Source organism: Pan paniscus, chromosome 1 (genome assembly GCF_029289425.2).
Source record: "Pan paniscus chromosome 1, NHGRI_mPanPan1-v2.0_pri, whole genome shotgun sequence".
NCBI classification, from domain to species: domain Eukaryota; kingdom Metazoa; phylum Chordata; class Mammalia; order Primates; family Hominidae; genus Pan; species Pan paniscus.
The window spans coordinates 96,376,409-96,400,326 of NC_073249.2; the positions used below are offsets into that span (position 1 = coordinate 96,376,409).

Here is a 23,918-nt window from a genome sequence, read left to right on the forward strand (position 1 = left end):
CGCTTGCCTTATTTTCTTCTTCTCTTTGGTGACCTACGTTGTCAAAACTACCAATTCCAGGTTAACTTTGTTGGAGAATTTCCCCCACCCCCATCCAGTGGGTCACCCAGGAGTAATGTCCCTCCAGCAACGTTCCCGCTATGGCCTCCAGCAGAGCTGAGCTGCCTCTCACACAGGTCCTGGTGTCTGCTTCTGCCCCGCTCCCTAAATGCAGCCACCATGGCAGGTTCCAGGTGGAAGTCAGTGGAAAGCTCCTGCCAGATCACAGCAATGCTCCTCCTTGTCAAGGCATGGACCAGGGTCATTCAGACACATTCAGATACTGCACTGAGAAGGGGCTGGCATCTCTCAGTGTGCTCCTGCCCTCCCGCTCCTGCCCCAGCTGTTCTCCAGGGCTTGGGGAAACAGAAACCACTCACATAGGGATTCCTGGATGGCATCAGGCTCAGGGCCCTTGTGGCTATGAATGGGAGGCTCAGCAGTTCCCTGAGGATGAGCTCCCTTGTCCTGTGGCCTGGGCTCCAGGGGCTGTGTCCATTCTCTGTGCTGTGCACTTGTGTGCATATGCCTAAGTGGGTGACCCTGTGGAAGTGAGAGGGAGTCATCTTGAAGCTGAGCTGTCCTCAATGGTTTGCTAAATGCCAGGACTGGGTTTCTGGTAATGAATGAATATTCCAGATTTTGAGGAGCTCAAAGTAGTCCAGGAGTCCAAATAAGGAGTCTAGCCGGAATAAGGCAGCACCATGGAAATGCCCTAAGGACTGACACAGAGAGCTCATGCTGACTGTGATGAGAAATTGCAGCACCTCTATCTGGCAGGTAATGGAGTAGTTTGTTATTGGTAGTCTACTCCAGACCAGGCAGTGTGCTATGGGCTGAGGATGCAGAAACAAGCAGGGCACAGCGCTGTCCTAGCAGAGCACTGGTGGGTCTCTCCATGCAGGCCACAACACAGGGTCAGTGTTCACCTGGTGTCACTTCCTGGCCATGTTCTGTGCAACTGCTCTTAGTATTCTCCCTAGAGGCTCACATCATCTGTCCCTATCATTCTTACCACCCTGGTCAATCTCCAGCTAACCTCTCAATCAGGCAAACATTCTTCTTAGAGGAATCAGGCAACCATCACAAAAATTCTCATTCCATTCCCCCAGCAGAAGTGTGTAGGATGAGTTATTTGTTCTTGTGAATGACTGTTCCACTCCACACTCACACCTCTATTCACAGACCAGCATCTCCTCTCCTCATCAGGAATCTTCCTTCCTGAACATATTCTGCACCTTGTCAGCCTTCAGGACTGATCTGCAGTTTTCACCTCCAAATCCCAATGTCTGACCATTAGTTTTCTTCTCTCTCCTTCTCTCCCTTTCTCATTCTCATTCCACCTGTTCTTGGAACTCACAGAGGCCTGCAGTCCCTGGGCTTTCATTTTTTCTTACCAGACCCCTGCTGCCTTCTCTATGTAGCCTGTCCCTATCATCCACCCCAGAATTGCTCTCTTTCCTCTCTTAGCTCTGTTGCCCACTTTCCTTGGGCCATACCTTCCCTGCAGATCTCCAAACCAGAACCATCTTCCCCCGTTGTCCTCCTCTCTCCTTCACCAGGACTGCTAGTCACTGCTCAGAACCATCATGCCAGGGTCCCAAGGGTGGGTACCTGACTTCCTCTCTCCCCAGCACTCTCTGAATCCCTCCTGTTCACCCAGCTGCTGTTATTCCAAGAATGCGCAACACCTTCCCCCATCAATATATCTCAGTATTTCGTGCCTCAATACCAGTCTTTCAAATGCTGCCTCTGCTGGATGTCATTTAATAATTCATCTGTCTCATTAACTTACATTTCAAGACAGAGCTTTAATGTCAACTTCTCTTAGACATTTAGATGGTGAACCACTATCCCTTCACCCCAAAGAAATGATCTCTGCCTCATTTGCACGTCCCTCACCCTGAGCCCACTCCTACTGTAGTGGCTACATTACCTCAAATTTCTTTGATGTCTTTCCATGCAGACTTGGAATCATGGAAGGAAAACACTCTTAACTCAGATCTCCTGGTTACTCAGCATATAGCAGTACTGGATCCCAGCTTATAATAAGTACTCTATATAATTTTTTATTATAAAATGCACTTGTGCAAATTCTGGTCAATACCACCTCATGTAAACAGCAGTGGAAAATCTAAAAACTTCAGTTTGGGAGGCAGGTTGTGAAGCTTAGGAGATATTCTGGAAACCAGAATCTGGAACTAGGCCAAAAAGAATAATGCAAATGACTGAAGAGCTTGACTCAAGTCCTGATCTCCCAAAAGAAGAGAGGGTCTCCCTGGGGTGGGGTTGCTGGACCTTCAATCCATTGCTACAGTCCAGAAGGCAACTGGCCACTCCTAATGTGGGCCTGCCCTCCCTTTATTTTTCCAGTTCTTATTTCACCTGATAATATTCCGTCCAATGGCAATGGCACATAAAAATTAGGATGGAGTGTGTGGACAAATACTTCTTCATCTTCTTGTCTAGGATTAGAAATCACCTTCTCAAGGGAGCCTTGTCTAATGTTCCTGAGACTATTTCACACTCTCCATGCTTATGTCAATGCAGGACTCATCACATCTATTCAGATATTCTGTTTACACACCCATGTCATCCCAGAGAGGTGATCACAGGGCAGGGACACATGTGTGGCATACAGTTCCTAGTTAAGATCCCAAATCCTGAGATATTGCTGATTTGCTATGGCAGGTTGTCAAGAGAACTGTGTTATTCCAAACTCACCAAGGTGGCTTATAGAACAGAAGCAGATGGATATAAAGAGGAGAGGGGGCCAGACCATCTCCGCAACCACAGCCCAGAGCTCCAAACAGGCACCAGATAGAAAAATGGTTTGATTTCATCCAATATTTTTTCAAAAGAATGTCAAGGAATAGGGTGGGGGCAATGTGTCATTTTGCATTGGAAGGAGGACATTTTAGAGCAAGGCCTAAGGGCATAGGTATTAGTGTCATATTGATCAGAATTCAACCTTTGTTCCTAAGCCAAAAGAACAAAGTTGGAGGCATCACACTACCTGACTTCAAACTATACTACAAGGCTGCAGTGACCAAAACAGCATGGTACTGGTACCAAAACACAGATATAGACCAATGGAACAGAACAGAGCCCTCAGAAATAATGCCGCATATCTACAACTATCTGATCTTTGACAAACCTGACAAAAACAAGAAATGGGGAAAAGATTCACTATTTAATAAGTGGTGCTGGGAAAACTGGCTAGCCATATGTAGAAAGCTGAAGCTGGATCCCTTCCTTACACCTAATACAAAAATTAATTCAAGATGGATTAAAGACTTAAATGTTAGACCTAAAACCATAAAAACCCTAGAAGAAAACCTAGGCAATACCATTCAGGACATAGGCGTGGGCAAGGACTTCATGTCTAAAACAGCAAAAGCAATGGCAACAAAAGCCAAAATTGACAAATGGGATCTAATTAAACTAAAGAGCTTCTGCACAACAAAAGAAACTACCATCAGACTGAACAGGCAGCCTATAGGATGGGAGAAAATTTTTGCAATCTACTGATCTGACAAAGGGCTAATATCAAGAATCTACAATGAACTCAAACAAATTTACAAGAAAAAAACAAACAACCCCATCAAAAAGTGGGCAAAGGATATGAACAGACACTTCTCAAAAGATGACATTTATGCAGCCAACAGACACATGAAAAAATGCTTATCATCACTGGCCATCAGAGAAATGCAAATCAAAACCACAATGAGATACCATCTCACACCAGTTAGAATGGTGATCATTAAAAAGTCAGGAAACAACAGATGCTGGAGAGGATGTGGAGAAATAGGAACACTTTTACACTGTTGGTGGGACTGTAAACTAGTTCAACCATTGTGGAAGTCAGTGTGGTGATTCCTCAGGGATCTAGAACTAGAAATACCATTTGTCCCAGCCATCGCATTACTGGGTATATACCCAAAGGATTATAAAACATGCTGCTATAAAGACACATGCACACGTACGTTTATTGCAGCACTATTCACAATAGCAAAGACTTGGAACCAATCCAACTGTCCAACAATGATAGACTGGATTGAGAAAATGTGGCACATATACACCATGTAATACTATGCAGACATAAAAAAGGATGAGTTCATGTCCTTTGTAGGGACATGGATGAAGCTGGAAACCATCATTTTCAGCAAACTATCGCAAGGACAAAAAACCAAACACCGCGTGTTCTCACTCATAGGTGGGAATTGAACAATGAGAACACATGGACACAGGAAGGGGAACATCACACACTGGGGCTTGTTGTGGAGTGGGGGGAGGGGGGAGGGATAGTATTAGGTGATATACCTAATGTTAAATGACGAGTTAATGGGTGCAGCACACCAACATGGCACATGTATAGACATGTAACAAACCTGCACATTGTGAACACGTACCCTAAAACTTAAAGCATAAAAAAAAGAAAAACTCAACCTTTGTTCTAACACATACTAGAGCAAGAATTTACTTGATTTAGGGTGATTAGTAGCTACTGTACGTTATATTGGTACTAAAGAGAAAGAATAATTGACAGCTGTATGCCCACACTCACATGACAGCTGATGTGAAAGAGATTCTGGAATTCCAAATGGTCCCAAGAAATTCTGATATTAAAACATTCCAATAATTTTTTTTTTCTTTTCTCAGACGAAGTCTGACTCTGTCGCCCAGGCTGTAGTGCAGTGGAGCAATTTTGGCTCACAGCAACTTCTGCCTCCCGGGTTCAAGCAATTCTCTTGCCTCAGCCTCCCGAGTAGTTGGGATTACAGATGTGCGCCACCACATCCGACTACTTTTTGAATTTTTTTGTTATTTATTTATTTATTTATTTTTGGAGACGGACTCTTGCTCTGTCGCCCAGGCTGGAGTGCAGTGGCACGATCTTGGCTCACTGCAACCTCCGCCTCCTGGGTTCACGCCATTCTCCTGCCTCAGCCTCCCGAGTAGCTGGGACTACAGGCGTCTGCCACCACGCCCGGCTAATTTTTTTGTATTTTTAGTAGAGACAGAGTTTCACCATGTTGGGCAGGCTGGTCCAGTAACTTGTGTATATTGCATAAATATATCCAGAGTGTTGTGAGCTGTCCGTGGTGCTGAGTTCACTGTGCCGTCACTCCTGCCTCTCGTTGCTTTCTTCTGACTGACATTTATTCAACCTTCTCTTCAGGAATCTCTTATATTCCCCCACATGCAGGTGGTTTTTCAGTAGGCTCCTGAAGAGTGATCTTAACTTTCCAGGAAGAAAAGAGGGCAAAGGGAACAATGTGAAAAGGAGCAGAAAATCATAGAAGACCATGTGTTTGATAAACAACCAGATTGTTTCCACATTGTCACTATAACCACACCATGACAGCAGACTCGTATATATCCCCTTATGGATCTGTGAGGTAGTTTCTTTGGTATTCATGCCCAGGAAAGGGGTTGATGCATCATAGAGAATACATATGTGTATATATTTAACTAAGTGTGAGGTAATATTTTATTGTTTTTGTAACTTGTATTTTACAAGAGTTCTGACCAGCACCAGATAAGCTTCAGTGTTCTCCTTTCTTTGGCCTCAATATTACTGGATTAAGTAATTACTGCTTTTCACTAGGAGCATCATTTATTTACCATTATTTTCAATTTTATATTAAAACTCAATTTCTAGTAGAGTCTTTGGTTTCTTAGGTTCATTTTTCTATTTAAGTATTTTTAAAATCTTTTATTATTCTTTACCATGTTTCAAACTAAATTAAAGCAGTTTATGTGAACCAACCAGCTTCTTTGGGAATTACATAGAAGAGCATGAGAGCCTTTATTTCATGCAATCCAACAATGTAACTTTAAAGAAATTTACAGTGGAACTCCAACTCATATCCACATTGCTCTATGCACAGTTAGAATTATAACATCTGAGCTGCATTTACTCTGTAATGTGTTGCCATGGTATTTTGCCTATCCACTCCACCACGGACACCTTCCCGACCCTCATATTGCCTCTAACTCCTTACCATCACAAACAATACTATGAGGAACATCATTATATATATTTCCTTATGTATCTGTGTGAATATTTTTTGGAGTATATATATATTCCAAAAAATAGGCTACCTGGGACACAGATTCTATGTGTTCTTGGCTTGACTATTGTTTTCTTACCAACAGTAACAAGAGTTCCTATAGCTCAATATTACTGCCAATATGTCTGTTTCTGGCTTTGGAATATTTTTGTTGCAGACTAATTATCCCAATAAAACATATGAAAATATGAATAAAAATCAGAAAATTATCTGCTTCGAAGCAACAGAAAGCTACCAAAGTAACCAGGACTTGAAGGCTCTGGTTATCCAAGAGAAAGAAGACTCGATCAATGCACTGAACATTAAAGCTGCTTCTCTTCCTGAGAAATTTATCAGTTGTCAAGTAGTTTGAACAAAGAAGTTAAAAACCAAACAGAAAGTAACTTCTAAGAGACAAAGAAGATTATTTGCGACTTCAATAGTCATTCAGGGCTGGTGAGATTAAAATTAGTGTTGAGGACTTCCAACACAGCCAGAACTTGAAGAGCCAAGAATTTAGATAAAAGAGAAGCAACAAATGGTGAGTCGATCACTCCAATTTTCTCCTTTTGCGGCATGCGTCTTTTCACAAGTTGTACAGGACAAGAGGTACAGCCCATCAGAATATTTTTGTTCAAAACCTAAATAGCTAATCAGAGCCTTTAGGAGACAAAAATCAGAGCTCAGAGTATTTCCAAGGTAGAGGTACCTTCTAAACATTCCAGGATTTCAGTTAGAACCCCTAAAGCGCTACTCCTAGGAATAAGTATATGGGTCAGAAATATAAATCCTAAAATTCAGTTTTGAATTAACTCTATCCCAGATTGGATTTAAATAATCTGCTACTATAATTGCTTTCCAGAAGCTAAAGAAAATTCTCTGGAGGGAGAGAAAATCATCCATATCCTGAAATGAAAAATTTTCATTTTCAATGTTTAGCATTCAAAATATTCAAGTACACCATGAGAGAAGATAAAAATAGAAAATCAGCTGGGTGCAGTGGCTCCCTCCTGTAATCCCAGCAATTTGGGAGGCCCAGGCAGGTGGATCACTTGAGGCTAGGAGTTCAAGACCAGCCTGGCCAACATGGTGAAACCCTGTCTCTACCAAAAAAAAAAAACAAAAACCAAATATTAGCTGGGCGTGGTGGCATGCGCCTGTAATCCCAGCTACTTGGGAGGCTGAGGTGGGAGAATCACTTGAACCTGGGAGGCAGAGGTTGCAGTGAGCCAAGATCTCACCACTGCACAAAAAAAAAAAAAAAAAAAAAAGAAAGAAACTGGTAAAAAGAGAATAGAAAAATAGAAGATATAACAAACCCAGAGATGATAAGCCAGGCACAGAAAGATAAATATCACATGTTCTCTCTCATCTGTGGGAGCTAAGAAATTTGATCTCATGGAGGTAGAGAGTATAATGAAGGTTACTAGAGGCTGGGAAAGTGGGTGGGTAAGGTGAAGGGACCCATATACTTATTCCTAGGGGTAGCACTTTAGGGGTTCTAACTGAAATCCTAGAATGTTTAGATGGTACCTCTACCTTGGAAATACTCTGAGCTCTGATTTTTATCTCCTAAAGGCTCTGATTAGCTATTTAGGTTTTGAACAAAAATATTCTGATGGGCTGTACCTCTTGTCCTGTACAACTTGTGAAAAGACGCATGCCTCAAAAGGAGAAAATTAGAGTGATCGACTCACCATTTGTTGCTTCTCTTTTATCTAAATGGGTAGAAACATACAGCTGTATAGAAGAAATAAGATCTAATGTTTGATAGCAGAGTAGGGCAACTATAGTTAACAACAGTGTATTGTATATTTCAAAATAGCTAGAAGAGAGGACTTCAAATATTCCCACCACATAAAAATGATAAATACTTGAGGTGATAGAAATGTCACACATGTACCCCATAAGTACGTACAAATATTTTATATCCATAAAAATTCTTTTCTTAAAAAAATTTGCTGTAAATGGAAGCAGAGAATTGAGAAGATCGCAGAGGAGAATGAAGTCAAAATAATTCTTTAAGGTCAGACAAATAACAGTATACTTGTACAGAATGAAAAGACCAGAAAACAGAAAAAATGATGGTGCATAAGAAAAAGAGGAGAATTTCTGTAGTGAGTGAAAAAAGCAAGGGGAATGGGATGTAGTGAAAGAGGACGGATGGACCTCTGCTGGGAACACAAAAAGTTCATGGTAGCTGGGGGAAGGCAGAGTGTATGGCCACTGATTCTGATAAGAAGGTAGATGGGGTCATTGAAATATGCAAATACTCTCTTATTTGTATTGAATGTGCAGTTGGATTAGTGGTCATGAATCTGAAGTGTGACCAGTCAACAAGGTAAGCACATTTTTCTCCAGACTGGTTTATCTGCAGAAGTGTAGGCAGAGTTGGATTTACCCAGTGTTGGCAATGATCATTCATAGCTGATACATAAGAAAAAGACACCCAGACATGTACTCTTGATAGTAGACAACCCCACATTTGAAGCAATCTGCTTTAAAAAACCTGAACCCTGAATATACTTAAGGCTGTAGATCTACCGAGTTACAAAGGGAAGAGAGAGGATGAGTAATCTGTTAATTGACACCACATGGATGCAATCAGGAACTCCAGTCTGTAGGAAATTCTGCAGGAAAAATAACCCACTTTCTGCAACAACAACAACAAAATGAAAGGAGAAAAAGAAGAAATTGAGAGTGAAGCTGCATATTTAAAAAGCCTTGGCCGGGTGCTGTGGCTCATGCCTGTAATCCCAACACTTTTGGAGACCGGGGCGGGCAGATCACTTGAGGCCAGGAGTTTGAGACCAGCCTGGGCAATATGATGAAAAACCATTTCTACTAAAGATACAAAAATTAGCCGGGTGTGGTGGTACATGCCTGTAATCTCAGCTACTCAAGAAGCTGAGGCAAGAGAATCACTTGAACCTGGGAGGTGGAGGTTGCAGCGAATGAAGATTGCACCACTGCATTCCAGCCTGGGCAACAAAGCAAAACTCTGTCTTGCAACGACAACAACGACAAAAACAAGAAAAACAACAAAAACAAACAAACAAAAAACCCCCAGAAAAAACAAAAAACAAAAAGCCAAAAAAAAAAAAAAAAGAAAAAAGAAAGAAAACAACAACGAAAAGGTTTTAGAGCCGTATCAATCAGATATACTGTATGTAACTTAGTTAATCTCTGGTTAAGTAAACTTAAAAAAAATCCATCACAACTGGAAAAATGTGAATATTGACAGGATATTTGATTATATTAAAGAAATATTATTAATTATTTTTAGATATGATAGTAACATTGTGATTATGGGCTTCTTAGGTTGTCCTTATCTTTTAGAAATACAAATTGAAATGGTTAGAGATGAAATTATATGAAGTTTGGAATTTGCCCAACAAAAACGAAGGATAGGAGTGGATGGTACTATAAGTGGAACAAGATGGTCATGTATTGACCATCATCAAAGTGGGCAATGAATACATATGGAGTTATCACACTATTTTCTCTATTCTTAATGTGTCTGAAAAATTACTTCATAATTTAAAAAAATTTAAAAGGATGAAATAAAGACATTTTCAGATATACAAAACTAAGACGACTTAACCCCCACCACACTCTTACTAAAGAAACCTCAAAAGCCAGTACAGTACCGCAAGTAAAGGGAAAACTACCCTAATGCACAAAGAATGATAAATAATGGAAATAGCAAACAAGTGAGTAATCATAGTTAAATATTTGTGTAAATCAAAAATAATAATTCCTGGCCCTGAACAGTGGCTCACATGTCTAATCCCAGCACTTTGGGATGCCAAGGTGGAAGGATCCCTTGAACCCAGGACTTCCAGACTAACCAGGGCAACATAGTGAGATGCCCATCTCTACAAAAAATAAAAAATTAGCAAGGCATGCTAACACACACCAGCAAGGCATGCTAACACACACCAGCAATCCCAGCTACTTAAGAGGGTGAGTCAGAAGGATTACTTGAGCTAGGAAGGTCAAGGCTGCAGTGAGCCATGATCCTGCCACAGCACTCCAGCCTGAGGAACAGAGCAAGACACTGTCTCAAATAATAATCATTCCTAAAGGAGGGACAATGATCATTCATAGCTGATACATAAGAAAAAGACATTCAGACATGTACTCTTGATAGTAGACAACCCCGCATTTGAAGTAATCTGCTTTAAAAAACCTGAACCCTGAATATGCTTAAGGCTCTAGATCTACTGAGTTACAAAGGGAAGAGAGAGGCTGAGGAATCTGTTAATTGACACCACATGGATGTAATTTTTTTTTTTTTTTTTTTTTTATTGATCATTCTTGGGTGTTTCTCGCAGAGGGGGATTTGGCAGGGTCACAGGACAATAGTGGAGGGAAGGTCAGCAGATAAACAAGTGAACAAAGTTCTCTGGTTTTCCTAGGCAGAGGACCCTGCGGCCTTCCGCAGTGTTTGTGTCCCTGGGTACTTGAGATTAGGGAGTGGTGATGACTCTTAACGAACATGCTGCCTTCAAGCATCTGTTTAACAAAGCACATCTTGCACCGCCCTTAATCCATTTAACCCTGAGTGGATACAGCACATGTTTCAGAGAGCACAGGGTTGGGGGTAAGGTCACAGATCAACAGGATCCCAAGGCAGAAGAATTTTTCTTAGTACAGAACAAAATGAAAAGTCTCCCATGTCTACCTCTTTCTACACAGACACAGCAACCATCCGATTTCTCAATCTTTTCCCCATCTTTCCCCCCTTTCTATTCCACAAAACCGCCATTGTCTTCATGGCCCGTTCTCAATGAGCTGTTGAGTACACCTCCCAGATGGGGTGGTGGCTGGGCAGAGGAGCTCCTCACTTCCCAGTAGGGGCGGCCGGGCAGAAGCACCCCTCACCTCCCGGACGGGGCGGCTGGCTGGGCGGGGGGCTGACCCCCCCCACCTCCCTCCCGGACGGGGCGGCTGGCCGGGCGGGGGGCTGACCCCCCACCTCCCTCCCGGACAGGGCGGCTGGCCGGGCAGAGGGGCTCCTCACTTCCCAGTAGGGGCGGCCGGGCAGAGGCACCCCTCACTTCCCCGACGGGGCGGCTGGCCCGGCGGGGGGCTGACCCCCCACCTCCCTCCCAGATGGGGCGGCTGGCCGGGCAGAGGGGCTCCTCACTTCCCGGTAGGGGCGGCCGGGCAGAGGCGCCCCTCACCTCCCGGACAGGGCGGCTGGCCGGGCGGGGGGGCTGACCCCCCCACCTCCCTCCCGGACGGGGCGGCTGGCCGGGCGGGGGGGCTGACCCCCCCACCTCCCTCCCGGACGGGGCGGCTGGCCGGGCGGGGGGGCTGACCCCCCCACCTCCCTCCCGGACGGGGCGGCTGGCCGGGCAGAGGGGCTCCTCACTTCCCGGTAGGGGCGGCCGGGCAGAGGCGCCCCTCACCTCCCGGACGGGGCGGCTGGCCGGGCGGGGGGCTGACCCCCCCACCTCCCTCCCGGACGAGGAGGGAGGACGCTCCTCACTTCTCAGACGGGGTGGCTGCCGGGCAGAGGGGCTCCTCACTTCTCAGACGGGGTGGTTGCCAGGCAGAGGGTCTCCTCACTTCTCAGACGGGGTGGTTGCCAGGCAGAGGGTCTCCTCACTTCTCAGACAGGGCGGCCGGGCAGAGACACTCCTCACATCCCGGACGGGGCGGCAGGGCAGAGGTGCTCCCCACATCTCAGACGATGGGCGGCCGGGCAGAGACGCTCCTCACTTCCCAGATGTGATGGCGGCCGGGAAGAGGCGCTCCTCACTTCCTAGATGGGATGGCGGCCGGGCAGAGACACTCCTCACTTTCCAGACTGGGCAGCCAGGCAGAGGGGCTCCTCACATCCCAGACGATGGGCGGTCAGGCGGAGACGCTCCTCACTTCCCAGACGGGGTGGCTGCCAGGCAGAGGCTGCAATCTCGGCACTTAGGGAGGCCAAGGCAGGCGGCTGGGAGGTGGTTGTAGCGAGCCGAGATCACGCCACTGCACTCCAGCCTGGGCGCCATTGAGCACTGAGTTAACTAGACTCCGTCTGCAATCCCGGCACCTCGGGAGGCCGAGGCTGGCAGATCACTCGCGGTTAGGAGCTGGAGACCAGCCCAGCCGACACATCGAAACCCCGTCTCCACCAAAAAAATACGAAAACCAGTCAGGCGTGGCGGCGCGCGCCTGCAATCGCAGGCACTCGGCAGGCTGAGGCAGGAGAATCGGGCAGGGAGGTTGCAGTGAGCTGAGATGGCAGCAGTACCGTCCAGCTTCGGCTCGGCATCAGAGGGAGACCGTGGAAAGAGGGGAGAGGGGAGAGGGGAGAGGGGAGAGGGGAGAGGGGAGAGGGGAGAGGGGGGAGGGGGTAGGGGAGAGGGGAGAGGGGAGAGGGGAGAGCTGTTTTTGTTTTTTTGAGATGGAGTCTCTTCTTTTCTTTTTTGAGATGGAGTCTCTCTCTGTCACCCAGGCTGGAGTCTGGATGTAATTTTTAAGGAGAGTTAAAACTGAAAAAAAAAAATAGCATATAAGCCAGAAGGGAAGTCTCTAAATTTAAAGTGAATTATTTAGATTGTTCAGGTGGAGAGAAGAGATATTAACTCTAGTCTAGTTTATGTTGCAAGCAAGTTAAAATTTCAAAGGTAACCACAAAAATTGAGTGCTTATGTGTATGCGTTTGTGCGTGTGTGTCCAAACCTATAAAAGAGGGGAAAACCCACACAAAAAAATACGTATGGTTCACCCCTGTAATCCCAGCACTTTGGGAGGCTGAGGTGGGTGGATCACTTGAGGTCAGAAGTTCGAGACCAGCCTGGCCAACATAGTGAAATCTTGCCTCTACTAAAAATACAAAAATTAGCCGGGTATGGTGGCGGGCACTATACCATACAAGTAATTTCAGCTACTCAGGAGGCTGAGGCGGGAGAATTGCTTGAACCCGGGAAGGAGAGGTTACAGTGAGCTGAGATCCTGCCACTGCACTCCAGCCTGGGTGACAGAGTAAGACTGTCTAAAAAAAAAAAAGAAAAAAAAAGATAAAACAAAGTAGCTAATCAAGAATCTACTGTAGTGCCAACATGCATGACCAAAGAGAAAGAGGAAAATAACACAGCAACCAGAGAAAGGGACCAGTTTACTGGCTCTTGGTGTCTGCTATGTTGGGGTCTGGGTGGAGAGCCCATGGGCTGGGCTGGGCTGGGCTGGGCTTGAGCTTGGTCATCTGTAACCCTCAGAACAAGGCTTCTGGCCATGGAACTAATAGAGTAACTCCTTAGCAACTGCAGCAACACTGGAGAGAAACTCAAAAAAACTGATCTCCTCATCATGATTCCTGTCCTTCTTAAACAACTTTTCTAAGAAATCGGTCTCTTTTTTTTTTTCCTCTGAGTAGAAGATATCAAACAAAAGGAAGGTTACAACCTGGGGCTGGACTAGGAAGATGAGAAGGGGATGGCAGAGGCTAAGGGGAAATATGTAGGGGGTAAGGTGGGGGTTGCAGGAGGGTGGGGTTGGGATAGCCGTAATGGATGGGATGGGGAGCCCTGACCCTGGCATTTTAACTGGTGACTCTTGGCTCAAATGAGAGCATGCATAGGAGATCTCAAAATTCTGAGGCCGGGTCTGCCTGTGCCCCTTGAAATGCCCAATATTCATTCTACATGGGCCAGTACCCTTTGGACCCCAGTCTCAAAACTACCTCCACTTGGCTGGGTGTGGTGGCTCACGCCTATAATCCCAGCACTTTGGGAAGCTGAGGCGGGTGGATCACCTGAGGTCAGGAGTTCAAGACCAGCCTGGCCAACATGGTGAAACCCCATCACTACTAAAAATACAAAAATTAGCCAGGTGTGGTGGCACGTGCCTCTAATTCCAGCTACTTGGGAGGCTGAGGCAGGAGAATTGCTTGAGCCTGGGAGGCAGAGGTTGCAGTGAGCTGAGATTGCACCCTTGCACTCCAGCCTGGGAGACAGAGCGAGACTCCATCTAAAAAAAGCAAGCAAGCAAGCAAGCAAGCAAGCAAACAAACAAACAAACAAACAAACAAAAAAACCACCTCCACTCCTCTCCTCATCATTCCATCAAAATACACCAATTCTGAATCCCCTCCTTGTCAGAGCTCACTCTCTGTGATTCAATCTGTTGCATTACTTGTGCCAGTGAGGTCAGTGGGTGCTAATGGTTTAATGGTGAAGTTAGATGTTATAGTGAGTGGGAATCAAAAACTCTCCAGGGTTTTAGGGCTGCCTCATTTCACTTGGCATTATGATTCTGTGGTGTCACTACTGTTCCCAGGGGTACATGAAAAGAAGCTTCCAGAAGGAGGAGATGAACCCAAAGAGTTGAATCTAAAGGGGGGAATTTTTTTACAGACAGAAGAGAGATACTTTAAGCCAGGAGACCTTCTCCCGACCCACAAGTCACATAGCCTGCTGACTGTCTAATAACAATCGTTAACACCACTATCCCTCTTCCCATCTTACAAAACATCGCACATGTTTTACCTCATTTAAATGTTCATAACAATCCCAGGAAATAAGTGACATTGTCCTCATTTTTACATCTAAGGTAACTAAGGCTCCTTGAGTTGGTGTTTACATATTTGTAACAGAGAAATAAGTAAACAGCAGGGGCTGTGCAGGAAATTGGGTCTTCTCACCCCATCCTGGACTCTGTCTACTACACACCTTCCATTCAGGAGTAGAGGTGCAGGTGGCTGGGGGGAGGTGTGAGATGCTCGCCAGCCTGCCACATCGGTGCCTCTCCATGAGCTGGTTCTCAGGCCAGTCAGGGCCATGGGTGCCGTGCACTCCTGCCCCACTCCCACCCAGCCGCTGGGTCCCTGCTCACACAGGCCAATAGGAAGGTGGGGGAAATGCATGATGTTGGACATCCAGATCTGCCCATGGCATCTGAATCTCGGGTGTATTTGTGACATAGGTTGAGCAAGCCCTTCAGCAGCTCCTCAGCTCCCGTGTCCAGTAAGCTGCAGGAAAGGATGCTGGTCACCTGGCTTGCTTTCTAACGTCTGAGACTATGGGGAACAGGGATGAGAGGAGACAGGATAGGAAGGGAATGGAGTGAGGGCCGGGGCTTCAGGGAAGGTGAGAGGCAGCCCTGAGATGGAGCAGAAGGAATCTGATAATCCTTCAGTCCAGATGAAATCCAGAGGAGGGAATAAATGTTTGAGGAGAGGGACGGGAAGTCATGGAAATTGTAAGGGAAATTTTAACCCCTGGTCCTATCACTTTTACCGCACAGCCTCATGTGGCTGGCGATGGGACAGAAGGTTCAGATGAGTTGTCTGGGTGGGGCAGATCCTTCAGGACCTGGGCATCTGGTGGGAATTGCTGGGCAGGGCCACCATGCTCTGGGAGGGTGGTGGAACACGGCCAGGCTTCACAGCCTGAGGCTCCTAGCCAGGTCTGAGACTCACTGGAGGTCCTGTTCCTTTGCCCAGATCTACTCTTTACACAGGTCTTCCTCTGCCTCCTCCACGGCTCTGAGTCAGGCTAGCGATTTGGGGTCCATGACTTCACTTCCTCCTGGGTAGTGCTCACTCTCCAGCCTGCTGTGCTGCCCACTCATGCAGGAGGAACAGTCACGGGCTGGGAATCAGGTCTAGACCAAGCTGTGCCACCCTAAGCTGTGTCACCTTGGACGAGACACACCCCTCTCTGGGCCTCAGCATCTCCACGTGTACAATGAGGGTCAGGATTGGATGATCTCCCATCACATTTAGCTCTGAATTTTGAAGACTCTCTGAGTCTGCAGACTGGGGACATATGGGTGGCAATGTCTCTGGGGGGAACCACAGACAGAGCCACAGGGCTCTGGGATGTCAGAGCACTGCTCACTGCAGGAATCTCTCTCCTTTTAGGTGTTAGGTGAGCTTTAAGAGAAGAGCCAGTTCTTGGTTTGCTCCCTTGCCAATTTGCTCTGCGTGGGGTTAGCCCGTCTGTGTTCCCACCTATCGAGGCTTCCTTGAGGTCCTGAGCTTCTATGACCCAGGCACCCTGCTGACACTTGGGATCCACCACTACTCTCCAGCCCACATGCAGCCAACCTGGGCTTGAATAGAGGATGAGCTGCTAAGGCACCATCCTCCTTCCCCTGGAGAGGGAGGGTAACCTGCAGGTGCTTTCTTCTCCATCTCCAGGAAAGTGCTTATTACTGAAGAGAAGTGAGGACCAGAGACCCAGCAGCTTCCTGCTGTACTTGACCCACTCAAGTGTCTCCACAGGCCATGGGAGAAGTGATCTAGGACTCTTCTACCATAGGATGGTTCTTTATACCGAGGTGGGGCCACCCAGAGGGTGTCAGACACATGCCCCGGATTTGAGGGTCACCTGTGCTGTTTGTCCTCCTAGAAAGTGAGAGGTTAAGAGAGAACCACCCCTCCGTACTATGGGGCAGTCCCTGGAGCTGTGTCCTGATGGGGTGGAGGGCAGGTCAGGCCCTCCCTCGCGATTGGGTTCCTCTCCCTTGGCTTCGTTCTCTCCTCTCATGGCTTGAGCACCTCTTAGTGCCTGGCCTCCTGCTCAGTTCTGGGACAGGAGAATGATGCTCCACACCAAAGCTGAGATAGGAGCCATCAGGCTGGGGGACCATAAGAATCCTTGCATGGACTAGTTTACAGTCCCACCAACAGTGTAAAAGTGTTCCTATTTCTCCACATCCTCTCCAGCACCTGTTCTTTCCTGACTTTTTAATGATTGCCATTCCAACTGGTGTGAGATGGTATCTCATAGTGGTTTTGATTTGCATTTCTCTGATGGCCAGTGATGATGAGCATTTTTTCATGTGTTTTTTGGCTGCATAAATGTCTTCTTTTGAGAAGTGTCTGTTCATGTCCTTCGCCCACTTTTTGATGGGGTTGTTTGTTTTTTTCTTGTAAATTTGTTTGAGTTCATTATAGATTCTGGATATTAGCCGTTTGTCAGATGAGTAGGTTGTGAAAATTTTCTCCCATTTTGTAGGTTGCCTGTTCACTCTGATGGTAGTTGCTTTTGCTGTGCAGAAGCTCTTTAGTTTAATTAGATCCCATTTGTCAATTTTGGCTTTTGTTGCCATTGCTTTTGGTGTTTTGGACATGAAGTCCTTGCCCACGCCTATGTCCTGAATGGTAATGCCTAGGTTTTCTTCTAGGGTTTTTATGGTTTCAGGTCTAATGTTTAAATCTTTAATCCATCTTGAATTGATTTTTGTATAAGGTGTAAGGAAGGGATCCAGTTTCAGCTTTCTACATATGGCTAGCCAGTTTTCCCAGCACCATTTATTAAATAGTGAATCCTTTCCCCATTTCTTGTTTTTCTCAGGTTTGTCAAAGATCAGACAGTTGTAGGTATGCGGCATTATTTCTGAGGGCTCTGTTCTGTTCCATTGATCTATATCTCTGTTTTGGTACCAGTACCATGCTGTTTTGGTTACTGTAGCCTTGTAGTATAGTTTGAAGTCAGGTAGTGTGATGGGACTGTAAACTAGTTCAACCATTGTGGAAGTCAGTGTGGCGATTCCTCAGGGATCTAGAACTAGAAATACCATTTGACCCAGCCATCCCATTACTGGGTATATACCCAAATGACTATAAATCATGCTGCTATAAAGACACATGCACACGTATGTTTATTGTGGCATTATTCACAATAGCAAAGACTTGGAACCAACCCAAATGTCCAACAATGATAGACTGGATTAAGAAAATGTGGCACATATACACCATGGAATACTATGCAGCCATAAAAAATGATGAGTTCATGTCCTTTGTAGGGACATGGATGAAATTGGAAATCATCATTCTCAGTAAACTATCGCAAGAACAAAAAACCAAACACCGCATATTCTCACTCATAGGTGGGAATTGAACATTGAGATCACATGGACACAGGAAGGGGAATATCACACTCTGGGGACTGTGGTGGGGTGGGGGGAGGGGGGAGGGATAGCATTGGGAGATATACCTAATGCTAGATGACGAGTTATTGGGTGCAGCGCACCAGCATGGCACATGTATACATATGTAACTAACCTGCACAATGTGCACATGTACCCTAAAACTTAAAGTATAAAAAAAAAAAAAAGAATCCTTGCATGGAGCAGGTGACAGAGCAGAGGACAGGGTGAAGGCCAGATGAACGCTATTGTTCTTGGCTAGGAGCCAGAGGAGGGCTCATGTGACATGCAGGGCGTGCACGTGTGACATGCAGGGCGTGCACGTGTGACATGCAGGGCGTGCACGTGTGACATGCAGGGCTTGCACAGGGACTTGATCAGAGCTAATAATATCTGATAGACTGCTCTGTGCCCAGCACCGGGGTCCCTGCCATGGGGGCAGGGGAGGAGCACAGGGCTAGGCCAGCTGTCCCTGTCCCCAACTGCCCCAGTCCCCTTCAGCCAGGAAAACAGAGTTCCCAGGCGCCCTACCCAGCAGAACTTAGTTTCCTTGGCTGGAACTGAGTGGGACACACGATCAGTCGTAGTTGCCAGGGAGGCAGGCAGAGCAGGAACAGGACTGTCAGGAGTGGCTCCGACCATGCGGGACTCACCTCCTGGCCCTGGGCAGTATAAACACTGAAGCAAAACTGGGAAGCATTGAGCTCTGAAAACGGTCTGGGTACTGAGTTGGTCACATTATTAGTGCCAGCCCCATGCATCCTTCTCCTCATACCCAGGCACGAAATATGGGTTTTAAATTTTTATGATTTTCTTTTCTTTTTTAGTTACAGTTGTCTCAGTCCTGACATTATGTGTTTTTCTGCCCTTGAGCGTTTGTTCATGGCTGGGATCTGGGTTGGTTTTCACTTCCTTTGGCTGATGATCAGGAGGTGTCAGCCTACACTCAGGCACCACCTCCAGCTGGATTTTCCTCTGTCCACCTCTCCTCCCCAGAGTTGCTGCTCTCTTCTTGGGGTCGACACAGCCTCACTGTACATCTTTTAGCAGCTACAGATTCTATTTTATTCTTTTTCTATGTTTTCTTTCTTTCTTTCTTTCTTTCTTTCTTTTTCTTTCTTTTCGTTCTTTCTTTCTTTTTTCTTTTCTTTCTTTCTTTTTTTTTTTTTTTGAGACAAGTTGTCATTCTTTCCTTGAGGCTGGAGTGCAGTGGCATGATTATAGCTCACAGTAGCCTTAAACTCCTGGCTCAAGTGATCCTCCTGCCTCAGCCTCACAAGTAGCTGGGACCACAGTCATGAGTCACCCTGCTCAGCCTCTGTTTCTTCTTTTCTTCTAAAGTGTGAGCATCCTGAGGTGAGCTGAGTCCCCCACCCCTTTTTAAAAAAATGTACTGTTATATCTTCAACATAAAGCAAAGTGAGTGCTTTACTCTTCATAGTGAATGGGTCCATGTCTCAGCTCAGGATGGCTGAGGGAACCTAGCTGAGTAAACTTGGGTTGTTTCTTTAATCTTAACATCTCAATTCCCTCTTTCCTTAACTGGGGATAGCAGCACCTACCTCAGAGGGTTGTGAGGACTAAAGAGAAACTCATGTACAGCAGGGATCTCGAGGCTGGGGAGATCAAAATGCTGGGTAAGTGGTGGTGAGAGTTCTAGGTAGCTCAAAGGTAAAAGAACTGAATGTATGAACAGAGACCATGCTTCCTTCTAGAGTCTGAAATTCCATCCTCTTTTGATCCAGAGTCCCAGTGTTCTCTCCCCTATTCCTTGTCCTAATCTGACACATCCACTGGCTGCCCCAGACCTGGATTAGGTTGGAACAGAGAAGGCTCCAGGTGAGATCTCTGGGGGTGGTGTAGGACCAGATTTCTGGGATTCTGGCCAGAAATCCTGAGCACAGCCTCCTGGGTGTGTCCCACCCATCTGATGTGGGACAAAGCTCCAAAAAACAGATGGGAGAGGTGGCTCTAGGCCTTCCAGCCCCTGGGAAGAGCCAGGCCGAGCCTTATAAAGGGACGGCTCTTTGTCCAAACACACACATCTCACTCATCCTTCTTCTCGTGATGCTTCCCAGCTCTGGTAAGTCTCACCTACCTCTTTGCCTTTTCTAGCAGTGCCCAGTGTCTGGCCTACCATTCACTTTCTCCTACAGGAGGAAAGAGGGCTGTGGATGATGACACAGGAGCCTGGATCTAGGCCCGGCTCTGCCACCAGCCGGGCTGAGTGACCTTCACTCGAGCCCGAGAGCCCACATCTGTACAACCAGGTGGCTGAACCAGACCTGTCCATTGCTCCTTTGGGATCTCCTGAGACAACTCCTGTGGAAATGTCCCCAGTGGGACCTGAGCACAGGACCCTCCCTGTCTTCTTCCTGGATTCATCCTCCTGTTGGGGTCTGGGGTACTGAATCCCTTCCCCAAGTCTGCCCCCACAGAGGGCTAAGAGTCCCCTAAGAATACTTTGGAGGCTTGCTGAACCCTCAGGCCTGGGACCTCCACACAGCATAGCCCTGGTGAGATGATCTGCCCCTACCTGGGTAATGTATTGAGCAACCAAAGCTCCCTCACTCCCTACTACAACCTGCAAACTCTCAGTCACCCTCTGGGCACAGGGCTCAGCCCCTGGCCTTGGCCTCAGACTCAAAAAGGCTTTAGATGGCTCCTTTTAGTGAGTTGCCAGCACAGAGCTTTCTCCTGCTTTGGGAGGTGATAGGGGTTTATTGTCAGATGCCCACAGGCATGAGCAAATGTCATTTTCTGGTTCTTTGGAAAGTGTGGGAAGTGGGAACTGCACTGTCCTATTTTTCAGGCTTGGGGTGCAGGCCAGCCCAGACTGAGTATTGGCTGGAGGATCTGCTTTGGGAAGTCAGAACTTTTTATTTAAATAACATCCAGCCTTGGTGATTTAAAGGGTGCAGATAATTCCCAAGAGCAGACGTGAAGGGACCCCCACCTCAATCCCACCCCATCCAGCAGCTTAAGAACCAGAGAGTTATTTCTGTTCTTTTTAACAGAGGCTAGCTATGGTCACCCGTGCCTCTTTCACATTCCTGTGAGGGTCTAGGAAGGGCCCCCTGTGTTCGGGACAGGGCTGTGTTTCCTGCTAACACTCATGTCCACGCTCACATGTGCACCTGGAGCCTGCATGCACCGTGTCATGCAGGGCTTGCACTTGAGTCAAGGTGGGGCCCACGGTGTCTGGTTCTTGAAGCAGCCCAGGAGGGTCAGACACCAGATCACCAAGGCCATTGTCCTGCCCCCGTGACTCTCACCCTGGCTGTGAAGCTGGAGGAGATGGATTTGGTGCTGTTTGAGGAGTGGAGTCTGCCATGTGCTGACTGTGGCTGGGGGTCCCTGCTCAGGGTTTAGTTCTTCCATGTGTTGTTGGCCCCCATCTCTCCCTGCTTCTCCCTCTCACAAGCACGGCCCATAGCTGGGCTTCTGCTTGTCTCCTCTTCTCCTGTTGCTCCCCGGCCTGTGTGAGCCCAGATCCCAGGTATGGCCCTACCCTCCTCTTTGGAAGCAATTTATCCCACCACACAGAGAAACACGGGTTTCTCTGGTCCACCTTAGCCTCATCCTCATTTGCTCCTCAATCCCTTCTCATCTTCTTAATATCAGTCATTCACTAGAGAAGGAAAACAATCATTGTTTTTATTTCCTGAAGGCTTTTTGAAAGCAAAGATGAATATCCCTCTAGGTGAGAAAGTCATGTTGGACATAGTCGCGATGTTTCGCCAATACAGTGGAGATGATGGTAGGATGGACATGCCAGGTCTGGTGAACTTGATGAAGGAGAACTTCCCCAACTTCCTCAGTGGCTGTGTGAGTGGGGACTCTGCCCGCCCTTGGCTGGGAGAGCTTTTATATTTGTGCGGGGCAATGGAGTAGTGATTCTTGGACAGGTCCTGTGCATTGTGACATGTCTGAGGACTCATCTCTGGGAGCTGAATTCACTATTTTTATTGGGTAATTCTGAGCCTGGTATGCCTCACTGATCCATCTGTCCCAGCCTTAGGCAGGACCAGCCCCGTGGAGAGACTAACCATTCAAGAGATGGAGACTGGAACTGAGAATCAGACATGCTGGGCTCCTGTCCTGCCACTGGGCCCCCTGCCACGTTACCTGGAGAGGTTACACACACGCTCTGGCCATTTGTTTCTTCTGCCCAACGTAACCTTGTCCCTCTGTGAGAGTCACTCCTCTAGGTTCAAGTGGAGCCTTGTCAAGATGGAACTCAATGGAAATCAGAATATTGATAACATGAGCACCACCCTTTATATTTGGCAGAGCTCATTCATATACTGGGTTTTATTTCACTGTTAGAATGCATCACTCTTATTAGTAAAATATAACAAGAGAGAATAGAGCACTGGGTCCTAAAGAAAGGGAACCTGGCACTTAACAGTTTGAATGGGAAAGAAATGGAATGGGAGAAGAGTCAACATGTAAGAGAAGGAAGGCGGTCAGCCTGTGCTGGGCCCCTGGGGAGAAAGGAGACAGCGCCTGTACAGGTGGGTAGGTGGGTGGGTCTGTGGGTCTGTGGCCAATGAAGGCCCCTCACTCCTTACCAGTGTGGTTCCTGGCGGAGCCTGACACCAATCTCTGTGTTTTCCTCATGGAGTCACTCAATGAAGAACTCCTCAGGAACAACCCAGCAATGCTGCTCTCTCTCTTCCACCCACTCCTGTCCCACTTACCCACTTGTCATGTTCACACCACAGGATACCTCTTTCCTCTTTTTCCAATTCAAATATCATTTTTCTTTCTTGCGTGTTTCTCTCCATGCAGGAAAAAAGCGACATGGATTACTTGTCCAATGCCCTTGAGAAAAAAGATGATAATAAGGATAAGAAGGTTAATTATTCTGAGTTTCTTTCCTTGCTGGGGGATATAACCATAGACCACCACAAGATAATGCATGGAGTGGCACCCTGTTCCAGGGGAAGCCAGTGATCCCACCCTACCCAGGGGCCTCTGGAGACCCCCATGAACAATAAAGCATCTACTCCCACAAGATACTTCCTCCTTTTCCTTGGCCGTGTGTATCTTAGATAGAACAGGAAGTTGTTGGTTAACTGCTTTGTAGATGCTCCACTAGGTACAGAAATGCTCCCCAGCAAATGTCTGCTTCCAGAGTGCTCCCCACAGTATCCTGAATCCTGATTTGGTCACTCTTCTTTTTTGGTTGTTGGGCTTTGAGATTCACCTGTGCTCATACACCTGGGAGGACGCATCCTACCTACCTAGCTTGGTGAGCCTAGATCAGGGTGTAAACTGGAACCCTTGCCTGGGGCCTTGCCAGAGGCCAGATAGGCACTTGCTCTCTGCACCACTGTCATGAGTAGAAAGGAGCAGCAGTGAGCACTAGACCCCTGTCCTCTGGCCTGACCCCTGCAGCTCTGGCCTTGCTCCTGTGTCTGCTTGTTGGGATCAGTGTGAGTGGATATTGTTGTCTTTCTATGAAATGTGATTTGCTGAATGCCAGCATCCAGCTGGGCACTGGGGATGCAAAGGCAAGACAGTCAGTTTTGGGCCAGTGGGGGAATCCTTCCAAAACACATGAAACTGGCTACAAGTCCAGCTGATTCAGATCCATGCTTTTGGGGTGGTCATTGTTGGATAAGGAGCATCAGATGAAGGGCAGGGAGGAGACAGTGATGCTTATCTCTGAGCCTTGTACTCTGCCAGACAATGAAGATGCAGAAATAAAAATGATGCAATGGCTGTTCCTCCCCACAAGATGCCCATCTTCTTGTGGCCTCTCCACTGGGTGTTGCTAATTCTTCCCAGTTTTAAGCCCTTCAAACCCTTTGGGCCAGGCAGTAGGATCAGCATTCATTTAAATCACCAGGGCCATGTTCAGACCATTTCCCCAATTTCCCTATTATTCCTTACACTTCTGTAAATTCCTCCATCTTTGAGCCTCATGTCATAGGATTA

The 23,918-nt window shown here is 46.8% G+C and overlaps 1 pseudogene; it reads left to right on the plus strand.

Moving 5' to 3' along the window:
• Window positions 1-20,039: 20,039 nt before the first annotated feature.
• On the plus strand, window positions 20,040-22,931 carry LOC100992774 (protein S100-A7-like 2; annotated as a pseudogene).
• Window positions 22,932-23,918: the final 987 nt, after the last annotated feature.